Source organism: Procambarus clarkii, chromosome 10, assembly GCF_040958095.1.
Source record: "Procambarus clarkii isolate CNS0578487 chromosome 10, FALCON_Pclarkii_2.0, whole genome shotgun sequence".
NCBI classification, from domain to species: domain Eukaryota; kingdom Metazoa; phylum Arthropoda; class Malacostraca; order Decapoda; family Cambaridae; genus Procambarus; species Procambarus clarkii.
Window position 1 is genome coordinate 23,548,340 of NC_091159.1, and position 13,219 is coordinate 23,561,558.

The following is a 13,219-nucleotide window of genomic DNA, read 5'->3' on the forward strand; positions in this document are numbered from 1 at the left end:
AAGGTTAGGCTAGGTAGGTTAGGTTAGGTCAGGTTTAGGTTAGGTTATGTTAGGTTAGGTTAGGTTTAGGTTAGGTTAGGTTAGGTAAGTTAGGTTAGGTCAGGTTAGGTCAGGTCAGGTTAGGTTAGGTAAAGTTAGGTTAGGGTAGATTAGGATAGGTTAAGTTAGGTTAGGTTAGGTTAGGTTAGGTCAGGTTAGGTCAGGTTAGGTTAGGTTTAGGTTAGGTTAGGTTAGGCCAGGTTAGGTTAGGTTAGGTTAGGTCAGGTCAGGTTAGGTTAGGTTTAGGTTAGGTTATGTTAGGTTAGGTTTAGGTTAGGTTAGGTTAGGTTTAGGTTAGGTTAGGTTTGGTTAGGTTAGGTTTAGGTTAGGTTAGGTTAGGTTAGGTCAGGTTAGGTCAGGTTAGGTCAGGTCAGGTCAGGTTAGGTTAGGTTAGGTTAGGTTAAGTTAGGTTAGTAATTTCTTTCAGTAATTTGCATATTTTTGGTATAAAAAGTCAGAATTTCAAACTGCGAATACGTTCAGAGAGCCAGAATTTGGCTCCAAAATATGGCTCAGGTATCGGATTTGGAATGTTTGGGATATTTTGAAAACTGCAGGGGGGTTTGGGCAAAATGTGACCCACCGCCGCTTTCAGTAATTGGCATATTTTCGGTATAAAAAGTTGGAATTTCAAGCTGCGAATACGTGCTGAGAGCCAGAATTTGGCTCCAAAATATGGCTCAGGTATCGGATTTGGGATGTTTGGGAGATTTTGAAAACTGCAGGGAGGTTTGGGCAAAATGTGATCCTCCGCCGCTTTCAGTAATTGGCATATTTTCGGTATGAAAAGTCGGAATTTCAAACTGCGAATACGTGCAGAGAGCCAGAATTTGGCTCCAATATAGGATTTGGGATGTTTGGGATATTTTGAAAACTGCAGGGGGGTTTGGGCAAAATGTGACCCACCGCCGCTTTGAGTAATTGGCATATTTTCGATATAAAAATTCGGAATTTCAAACTGCGAATACGTGCAGAGCCTGAATTTGGCTCCAAAACATGGCTCAGGTATTGGATTTGGGATGTTTGGGATATTTTGAAAACTGCAGGGGGGTTTGGGCAAAATGTGACCCTCCGCCGCTTTCAGTAATTGGCATATTTTTGGTATAAAAAGTCGGAATTTCAAACTGCGAATACGTTCAGAGAGCCAGAATTTGGCTCCAAAATATGGCTTAGGTATCGGATTTGGGATGTTTGGGATATTTTGAAAACTGCAGGGGGGGTTTGGGAAAACGTGACCCACTGCCGCTTTCAGTAATTGGTATATTTTCGGTATAAAAAGTCGGAATTTCAAACTGCGAATACGTGCAGAGAGCCAGAATTTGGCTGCAAAATATGGCTCAGGTATCGGATTTGGGATATTTTGAAAATTGCAGGGGGGGTTTGGGCAAAATGTGACCCACCGCCGCTTTCAGTAATTGGCATATTTTCGATATAAAAAGTAGGAATTTCAAACTGCGAATACGTGCAGAGAGCCAGAATTTGGCTCCAAAATATGGCTCAGGTATCGAATTTGGGATGTTTGGGATATTTAGAAAACTGCAGGGGGGTTTGGGCAAAATGTGACCCACAGCCTCTTTCAGTAATTGGTATATTTTCGGTATAAAAAGTCGGAATTTCAAACTGCGAATACGTGCAGAGAGCCAGAATTTGGCTCCAAAATATGGCTCAGGTATCAGATTTGGGATATTTGGGATATTTTGAAAACTGCAGGGGGGTTTGGGCAAAATTTGACCCACCGCCGCTTTCAGTAATTGGCATATTTTCGGTATATAAATTCAGAATTTCAAACTGCGAATACGTGCAGAGCCAGAATTTGGCTCAGGTATCGGATTTGGGATGTTTGGGATATTTTGAAAACTGCAGGGGGGTTTGGGCAAAATGTGACCCACAGCCGCTTTCAGTAATTCGCATATTTTCGATATAAAAATTCGGAATTTCAAACTGCGAATACGTGCAGAGAGCCAGAATTTGGCTCCAAAACATGGCTCAGGTATTGGATTTGGGAAGCTTGGGATATTTTGAAAACTGCAGGGGGGTTTGGGTAAAATGTGACCCACCGCCGGTTTCAGTAATTGGCATATTTTCGGTATAAAAATTCGGAATTTCAAACTGCGAATACGTGCAGAGCCAGAATTTGGCTCCAAAATATGGCTCAGGTATCGGATTTGGGATGTTTGGGATATTTTGAAAACTGCAGGGGGGTTTGGGCAAAATGTGACTCACCGCCGCTTTCAGTAATTGGTATATTTTCGATATAAAAAGTCGGAATTTCAAACTGCGAATACGTGCAGAGAGCCAGAATTTGGCTCCAAAATATGGCTCGGGTATCGGATTTGGGATGTTTGGGATATTTTGAAAACTGCAGGGGGGTTTGGGCAAAACGTGACCCACCGCCGCTTTCAGTAATTGGCATATTTTCGATATAAAAAGTCGGAATTTCAAACTGCGAATACGTGCAGAGAGCCAGAATTTGGCTCCAAAATATAGCTCAGGTATCGGATTTGGAATGTTTGGGATATTTTGAGAACTGCAGGGGGGTTTGGGCAAAATGTGACCCACTGCCGCTTTCAGTAATTGGCATATTTTCGGTATAAAAAGTCAGAATTTCAAACTGCGAATACGTGCAGAGAGCCAGAATTTGGGTCCAAAATATGGCTCCAGGAACCTCGAAGGTCCACCAGGGACCTCAAGAGACCTCTAGGGGCCTCCAGGGACATCCAGGGAATTTCAGGGAGCCTCCATGGGCTTCCAGGAACCTTTAGAGGTCTCCAGGGGCCTCCAGGGACCTCATGGGGCCTCTAGGGCGCCTCCAGGGACATTTTGAGGGCCTCCAGGATACCTCCAGGGGCCTCCAGAGACCTCTAGGGAAGTTCGGGGAGCCTTCAGGGGCCTATAGGAATCTTTAGGGGTCTCCATGGCCTCCTGGGACCTCCAAGGGCCTCCAGGGCCCTCAAAGAGGCGTCTAGGGGGGCCTCCAGGGACATCCTAGGGGCCTCCAGGAGCCTTTGGTGACCTCCAGAGGCCATTAGGAGCCTCCAGGTGGCCTTTAGGGGCCTCCAGGTGGCCAGGTGGCCTCCAGGGGACCTCCAGGGACATCCAGGGGCCTCTAGGGACATCCAAGGTTCTCCAGGGGCCTCCAGGAACCTCCAGGCGACTCCAGAGACCTCCGGGGAAATTCAGGGGCCTCAGGGGACCGCCATGAACCTCTAGGGGCATCCTAAGGGCCTCCAGGAGACCTCAAGGGACCTCCAGGGACATATAGGTGGCTTCCCCCCCCCACTAGATGTGTACTGTACCCCCTATATGTGTACTGTACCCCCCACACTATATGTGTACTGTACCCCCCACACTATATGTGTACTGTGCCCCCTTACTGTATGTGTACTGTACCCCCCCACTGTATGTGTACTGTACCCCCCACTATATGTGTACTGTACCCCCCACTATATGTGTACTGTACCCCCCCACTATATGTGTACTGTACCCCCCACTATATGTGTACTGTACCCCCTATATGTGTACTGTACCCCTTATATGTGTACTGTACCCCCCACTGTATGTGTACTGTACCCCCCCCCACTATATGTGTACTGTACCCCCCATATGTGTACTGTACCTCCCCCCACAATATGTGTACTGTACCCCCACTGTATGTGTACTGTACCCCCTATATGTGTACTGTACCCTCCCCACTATGTGTACTGTACCCCCCCACTATATGTGTACTGTACCCCCCCACTATATGTGTACTGTACCCCCCTTAATATATGTGTACTGTACCCCCCCCACTAGATGTGTACTGTACCCCCCACTATATGTACTGTACCCCCCCACTATGTGTACTGTACCCCCCACTATATGTGTACTGTACCCCCCCCCACTGTATGTGTACTGTACCCCCCACTGTATGTGTACTGTACCCTCTATATGTGTACTGTACCCCCCCCCCCACTATATGTGTACTGTACCCCCCCACTATATGTGTACTGTACCCCCCCACTGTATGTGTACTGTACCCCCCCACTATATGTGTACTGTACCCCCCCACTATATGTGTACTGTACCCCCCACTATGTGTACTGTACCCCCTATATGTGTACTGTACCCCCTATATGTGTACTGTACCCCCCCACTATATGTGTACTGTACCCCCCCAACTGTATGTGTACTGTACCCCCCACTGTATGTGTACTGTACCCCCCCACTATATGTGTACTGTACCCCCCACTGTATGTGTACTGTTCCCCCTATATGTGTACTGTACCCCCTATATGTGTACTGTACCCCCCCCGCACTATATGTGTACTGTACCCCCCACTATGTGTACTGTACCCCCCACTAGATGTGTACTGTACCCCCCCACTAGATGTGTACTGTACTCCCTATATGTGTACTGTACCCCCCCCCCACTATATGTGTACTGTACCCCCCCCCCACTATATGTGTACTGTACCCCCACCCCACTAGATGTGTACTGTACCCCCCCCCACTAGATGTGTACTGTACCCCCCACTAAATGTGTACTGTACCCCTCCACTATATGTGTACTGTACCCCCCACTATGTGTGTACTGTACCCCCCACTATATGTATACTGTACCCCCCCATATATATATACTGTACCCCCCCCACAAGATGTGTACTGTACCCCCTATATGTGTACTGTACTCCCCCCACTATATGTGTACTGTACCCTCCCCCCCCCACTATATGTGTACTGTACCCTCCCCCCCCACTATATGTGTACTGTCCCCCCCCCCACTAGATGTGTACTGTCCCCCCCCCCCACTAGATGTGTACTGTACCCCCCCCCCACTAGATGTGTACTTTACCCCCCTCCCACAATATCAAGTGGGGGGGTACAGTACACACATAGTGGGTACAGTACACATCTAGTGGGGGAGGGTACAGTACACATATAGTGGGGGGTACAGTACACATATAGGAGGTACAGTACACATCTAGTGGGGCGGGTACAGTACACATATAGTGGGGGGTACAGTACACATAGTGGGGGGTACAGTACACATATAGTGGGGGGTACAGTTCACATATAGGGGTACAGTACACATCTAGTGGGGGGTACAGTACACATATAGTGGGTACTGTACACATATAGTGGGTACAGTACACATATAGGGGGTACAGTACACAATTAGTGGGGGGGGGGTACAGTACACATCTAGTGGGCGGATACAGTACACATCTAGTAGGCGGATACAGTACACATCTAGTGGGGGGTACAGTACACATCTAGTGGGCGGATACAGTACACATCTAGTGGGGGGTACAGTACACATCTAGTGGGCGGATACAGTACACATCTAGTGGGGGGGTACAGTACACATCTAGTGGGGGGTACAGTACACATTTAGTGGGGTTGGTACAGTACACATATAGTGGGGGGTACAGTACACATATAGTGGGGGGGTACAGTACACATCTAGTGGGGAGGGGTCCAGTACACATCTAGTGGGGAGGGGTCCAGTACACATATAGTGGGGGGTACAGTACACATCTAGTGGGGGTACAGAACACATATAGGTGGTACAGTACACATACAGTGGGTGGTACAGTACACATATAGTGGGGGGTACAGTACAGATCTAGTGGGGGGTACAGTACACATATAGGTGGTACAGTACACATCTAGAGGGGGGGTACAGTACACATATAGGTGGTACAGTACACATATAGTGGGGGTACAGTACATATGTGTACTGTACCCCCCCACTAGATGTGTACTGTACCCCTATATGTGTACTGTACCCCCAACTATATGTGTACTGTACCCCCTATATGTGTACTGTACCCCCCACTATATGTGTACTGTACCCCCAATATGTGTACTGTAGCCACTATATGTGTACTGTACCCCCCCACTAGATGTGTACTGTACTCCCTATATGTGTACTGTACCCCCCACTATATGTGTACTGTACCCCTCACTATATGTGTACTGTACCCCTCACTATATGTGTACTGTACCCCCCCCACTAGATGTGTACTGTACTCCCTATATGTGTACTGTACCCCCCACTATGTGTGTACTGTACCCCCCCCCCCACTAGATGTGTACTGTACCCCTCCACTAGATGTGTACTGTACCCCCCCCCCACTAGATGTGTACTGTACCCCTCCACTAGATGTGTACTGTACCCCCCCCACTATATGTGTACTGTACCCCCCCACTATATGTGTACTGTACCCCCCCCCCACTATATGTGTACTGTACCCCCACTAGATGTGTACTGTACCCCCACTAGATGTGTACTGTACCCCCACTATATGTGTACTGTAGCCCCACTAGATGTGTACTGTACCCCCCACTATATGTGTACTGTACCCCCCCACTATATCAAGTGGGGGTACAGTACATATATAGTGGGTACAGTACACATATAGGGGGTACAGTACACATCTAGTGGGGGAGGGTACAGTACACATATAGTGGGGGGGGGTACAGTACACATACAGTGGGGGGTAGAGTACACATATAGTGGGGGGGTACAGTACACATAGTGGGGGGTACAGTACACATATAGGGGGTACAGTACCCATCTAGTGGGGGGTACAGTACACATCTAGTAGGGGGTACAGTACACATCTAGTGGGGGGTGCAGTACACATCTAGTGGGGGGTACAGTACACATATAGGGGGTACAGTACACATCTAGTGGGGGGTACAGTACACATCTAGTGGGGGGTACAGTACACATCTAGTGGGGGGTACAGTACACATATGGGGGGTACAGTACACATATAGTGGGTACAGTACACAATTAGTGGGGGGTACAGTACACATCTAGTGGGCGGATACAGTACACACCTAGTGGGGGGGGGTACAGTACACATCTAGTGGGGGGGGGGGGGTACAGTACACATCTAGTGGGGGGGGGTACAGTACACATCTAGTGGGGGGGGGGTACAGTACACATCTAGTGGGGGGGGGTACAGTACACATCTAGTAGGGGGTACAGTACACATCTAGTGGGGGGGTACAGTACACATCTAGTGGGGGGTACAGTACACATCTAGTGGGGGGGGGGTACAGTACACATCTAGTGGGGGGGGGTACAGTACACATCTAGTGGGGGGGGGGGGTACAGTACACATCTAGTGGGGGGGGGGGGTACAGTACACATCTAGTGGGGGGGGGGGGGTACAGTACACATCTAGTGGGGGGGGGGTACAGTACACATAAGAACATAAGAACAAAGGTAACTGCAGAAGGCCTATTGGCCCATACGAGGCAGCTCCTATTCTATAACCACCCAATCCCACTCATATACTTGTCCAACCCGTGCTTGAAACAATCGAGGGACCCCACCTCCACAATGTCACGCGGCAATTGGTTCCACAAATCAACAACCCTGTTACTGAACCAGTATTTACCCAAGTCTTTCCTAAATCTAAACTTATCCAATTTATATCCATTGTTTCGTGTTCTGTCCTGTGTTGATACTTTTAATACCCTATTAATATCCCCCCGGTTATGTCCATTCATCCACTTGTAAACCTCTATCATGTCACCCCTAACTCTTCGCCTTTCCAGTGAATGCAACTTAAGCTTTGTTAATCTTTCTTCATATGAAAGATTTCTAATTTGGGGAATTAACTTAGTCATCCTACGCTGGACACGTTCAAGTGAATTTATATCCATTCTATAATATGACGACCAAAACTGAACTGCATAATCTAAATGGGGCCTAACTAGAGCAAGATATAGCTTGAGAACCACACCAGGTGTCTTGTTACTAACGCTGCGATTAATAAATCCAAGTGTCCGATTTGCCTTATTACGAACATTTATGCATTGATCCTTTTGTTTTAAATTCTTACTAATCATAACTCCCAGATCCCTTTCGCAATCACAACACCATCTAGCTCGTATCTTGTAACTCTATCATCATTACCTAACCTCAGAACTTTACATTTATCAGCATTAAACTGCATCTGCCAATCCTTTGACCATTTCAAAACCCTATCTAGATCAACTTGAAGTGATAGTGAGTCCTCCTCCGAATTAATTTCCCTACCGATTTTCGTATCATCGGCAAATTTGCAAATGTTGCTACTCAAACCTGAATCTAAATCATTTATATATATTATAAACAACAGAGGTCCCAGGACAGAGCCTTGAGGCACTCCACTTACAACATTTTCCCACTCTGACTTGATTCCATTTATACTAACTCTCTGTTTCCTTTGGTATAGCCATGCCCTAATCCAGCTTAATATAGCACCCCCAATACCATGAGACTCTATTTTTTTAATCAGTCTTTCATGTGGCACTGTATCAAAAGCTTTGCTAAAGTCAAGGTATACAACATCGCAATCCTTACCACTATCAACTGCCTCAACAATGCTAGAATAAAAAGATAACAAATTTGTTAAACATGAACGGCCATTTATAAAACCATGTTGCGACTCAATTATTAATTTATGTTTTTCAAGATGAAGACGAATTTTATTTGCTATTATAGATTCGAGTAACTTTCCCACAATAGACGTTAGGCTAATTGGTCGATAGTTAGACGCAAGTGATCTATCTCCTTTCTTAAAAACTGGTATCACATTAGCAACTTTCCAAAACTCTGGCACTCTGCCTGACTCTATTGATTTATTAAATATGGTTGACAGTGGGTCACAAAGCTCCTCTTTGCATTCTTTAAGCACCCTAGCAAACACTTCATCCGGCCCTGGGGATTTGTTTGGTTTGAGTTTTACTATTTGTTTAAGAACATCCTCCCTGGTAACTGCTAAACTCGTCAACCTGTCCTCGTCCCCACCCACATAGACTTGTTCGGCTGAAGGCATATTGTTAAGTTCCTCTTTAGTAAATACAGATACAAAATATTTATTAAAAATACTACTCATCTCTTCATCACTATCTGTTATTTGACCTGTCTCAGTTTTTAATGGACCTATCCTTTCCCTAGTCTTAGTACGATATAACTGAAAAAACCCTTTAGGATTTGTCTTTGCTTGCCCTGCTATGCGAACTTCATAGTTTCTTTTTGCTTTCCTTATCTCTTTTTTAACATTTCTAACCAGTTGTACGAATTCCTGTTCTAAAGTGACCTCCCCATTTTTAATCCTTTTGTACCAAGCTCTCTTTTTACCTATAAGGTTCTTCAAATTCTTTGTTATCCACTTTGGGTCATTAGTATACGATCTATTCAATTTGTATGGTATACTACGTTCCTGTGCTTTGTTTAGAATATTCTTAAATAAGTTATATATTGAATCCACATCGAAATCCCCATTTAAGTCACCTATCGCTGGGTTCATGTCTCGCTCCAAGACCGGTTCACACCCCATACCCAAGCCTTTCCAATCAATTTGACCCAAAAAATTTCTTAGGCTATTAAAATCAGCTTTTCGAAAATCTGGCACTTTAACAGAATTTTCTCCTACTGGTCTATTCCATTCTATGCTAAATCTGATTTCTTTGTGATCACTGCTCCCTAGCTCACTCCCTATTTCGATGTCATTAATTTGCGTTTCCCTGTTAGTTAACACTAAATCTAAAATATTATTTTCCCGTGTTGGTTCCTTAATGTGTTGCGTAAGAAAGCAATCGTCAATTAATTCTAGAAAATCTTCTGCTTCACTATTCCCTGTTTTGTTCAACCAGTTTATTCCGCTAAAATTAAAGTCACCCATGACATAAATACTGTTAGATCTAGATGCTCTAGATATTTCATCCCATAGATGCTTTGCTTCCATTCTGTCTAAATTTGGTGGCCTATATATTACTCCTATTATAATATTATTGGCTTTTTCGTTTAATTCAATCCAAATAGTTTCTGTGTGTGGCTCTGTTTTGATTCCCTCTTTGAGACTACATTTCAAATTATCCCTAACATATATGGCTACTCCACCTCCTCGTCTAATATATCTATCTGTGTGAAATAGTTTAAATCCATATATTTGATATTCAGCTAATAGTTCTCTATTTTCTACATTCATCCACGTTTCGGTAAGTGCAATAATATCTATTTTTTCTGTGCAGACAAGAGCATTTAATTCGTTAATTTTATTTCTTAGACTTCTACTGTTAGTGTAATATACCCTAAGTGAATTGTTATTTTGCGGACCTTCTCTTTCCCTGATCGTTTTGCCAATTCCTTTCTCCCACAAACACATACTTTTATTACCTCCTTCCTCCAAATCAATTCCCATACCTCTATCTACTAACAGTTTAAACCCAAACAAACACCTCTAACCACTTCTTCTAGCGAGTTCGCAACAGCAACAACCCCAGCTCTCGATAGATGCACCCCATCACGAGCATACATTTCATTTCTTCCATAGAAGTGTTCCCAGTTGTCTATGAAAGATATTGCATTTGATTTGCAATATCTTTCCAGCCGGCAATTGACACCAAGTGCCCTCGATATCCATTCATTTCCCACTCCCTTTCTTGGAAGAATGCCACATATGATCGGGATTCCTCCCTTGCTCCTAACTAACTCTATGGCTGTTTTATACCTCTGAATCAGTTCCTCACTCCTGACTCGACCAACATCATTTCCTCCCACGCTAATGCAAATAATGGGATTGTTCCCATTACCAGCCATAATATCATTCATGTTGTTTATAATATCACCAATGCCAGCTCCGGGATAGCAAACCCTTAACCTGTTCCCCCTATCTCTAGCACAAAACGTTCTATCCAAATACCTTATCTGGGAATCTCCCACAACTAATGTTTGCTTAGGTACTTCCTTTACTTTCTGAGGGGCCTGCGCTTCCTTTCTCTTCGTTGCTTTCCCTTTTGCGCGATCCACAGTCTCTCCACAGCACTCGTCCTCCAAAACGTCAAAGTGGGGGGGGGGGTACAGTACACATCTAGTGGGGGGGGGGGGGGGTACAGTACACATCTAGTGGGGGGGGGTACAGTACACATCTAGTGGGGGGGGGTACAGTACACATCTAGTGGGGGGGGGGGGGGGGGTACAGTACACATCTAGTGGGGGGGGTACAGTACACATCTAGTGGGGGGGGGGTACAGTACATATCTAGTGGGGGTTCAGTACACATCTAGTGGGGGGTACAGTACACATCTAGTGGGGGGGTACAGTACACATATAGTGGGGGGTACAGTACACATAGTGGGGGGTACAGTACACATATAGTGGGTGGTACAGTACACATATAGTGGGTGGTACAGTACACATATAGTGGGGGGTACAGTACACACATAGTGGGGGGGTACAGTACACATAGTGGGGGGTACAGTACACATATAGGGGGTACAGTACCCATCTAGTGGGGGGTACAGTACACATCTAGTGGGGGGTACAGTACACATCTAGTGGGGGTGCAGTACACATCTAGTGGGGGGTTCAGTACACATATAGGGGGTACAGTACATAGTGGGTACAGTACACATATAGGGGGTACAGTACACATCTAGTGGGGGGTACAGTACACATATAGTGGGTACAGTACACAATTAGTGGGTACAGTACACATCTAGTGGGTACAGTACACATCTAGTGGGCGGATACAGTACACACCTAGTGGGGGGGGGTACAGTACACATCTAGTGGGCGGATACAGTACACACCTAGTGGGGGGGGTACAGTACACATCTAGTGGGGGGGGGGTACAGTACACATCTAGTGGGGGTGGGGTACAGTACACATCTAGTGGGGGGGGGTACAGGACACATCTAGTGGGGGGGGGGGGTACAGTACACATCTAGTGGGGGGGGTACAGTACACATCTAGTGGGGGGGGTACAGTACACATCTAGTGGGGGGTACAGTACACATCTAGTGGGGGGTGCAGTACACATCTAGTGGGGGGTACAGTACACATAGTGGGGGGGTACAGTACACATATAGGTGGTACAGTACACATAGGTGGTACAGTACACATATAGTGGGTGGTACAGTACATATAGTGGGGGGTACAGTACACATATAGGTGGTACAGTACACATAGGTGGTACAGTACACATATAGTGGGTGGTACAGTACATATAGTGGGGGGTACAGTACACATATAGGTGGTACAGTACCCATCTAGTGGGGGGTACAGTACACATCTAGTGGGGGGTACAGTACATATGTGTACTGTACCCTCCCACTAGATGTGTACTGTACCCCCCCACTATATGTGTACTGTACTCCCCACTATATGTGTACTGTACCCCCCACTATATGTGTACTGTACCACCCTACTATATGTGTACTGTACCCCCTATATGTGTACTGTACCCACTATATGTGTACTGTACTTCCCCACTATATGTGTACTGTACTTCCCCACTATATGTGTACTCTACCCCCCCACTATATGTGTACTGTACCCCCCCACTATATGTGTACTGTACCCCCTATATGTGTACTGTACCCCCCCCACTATATGTGTACTGTACCCCCTATATGTGTACTGTACCCCCCCACTATATGTGTACTGTACTTCCCCACTATATGTGTACTCTACCCCCCACTATATGTGTACTGTACCCCCCACTAGATGTGTCCTGTACCCCCCCACTAGATGTGTACTGTACCCCCCCACTAGATGTGTACTGTACCCCTCCACTATATGTGTACTGTACCCTCCCCACTATATGTGTACTGTACCCCCCACTAGATGTGTACTGTACCCCCCACTAACTGTGTACTGTACCCCCCACTAGATGTGTACTGTACCCCCCCCCACTATATGTGTACTGTGCCCCCCCCCCCACTAGATGTGTACTGTACCATCCCCTAGATGTGTAGACGATGAGTCACAATAACGGGGCTGAAGATATAATGACCAATTTACACACCAGAAGATGAGGCGTCGACGTTTCGGTCCAGTACGGACCGAAACGTCGTCGTCTCATGTTCCGGTGTGAACTTCAATCATGTGTATTTAGCTTCAGCTTTACCAGAACTTTATAAAATAAATCATTGTTCTTGTTCAACACGTAGAATCAATAAACTTTATATATGCCTGAAAGGTAAGAAAATTTAATTTTTTGTCTCTCCTGCAGGATTATCACGTTGCCCAAAGTTTCTCTGTCAGTGTTGACTATGCAAGAGTGTCCCGAAGCACAGGAGAGTCAGAAGAATCTGGGGAGGATGCTGAAGATGGCCAAGATAATAATGATATTCAGCTCAGTGCCGTCACAATCTACGGAGGAATTCTCATGCAATAGTTTACATCTTTGAG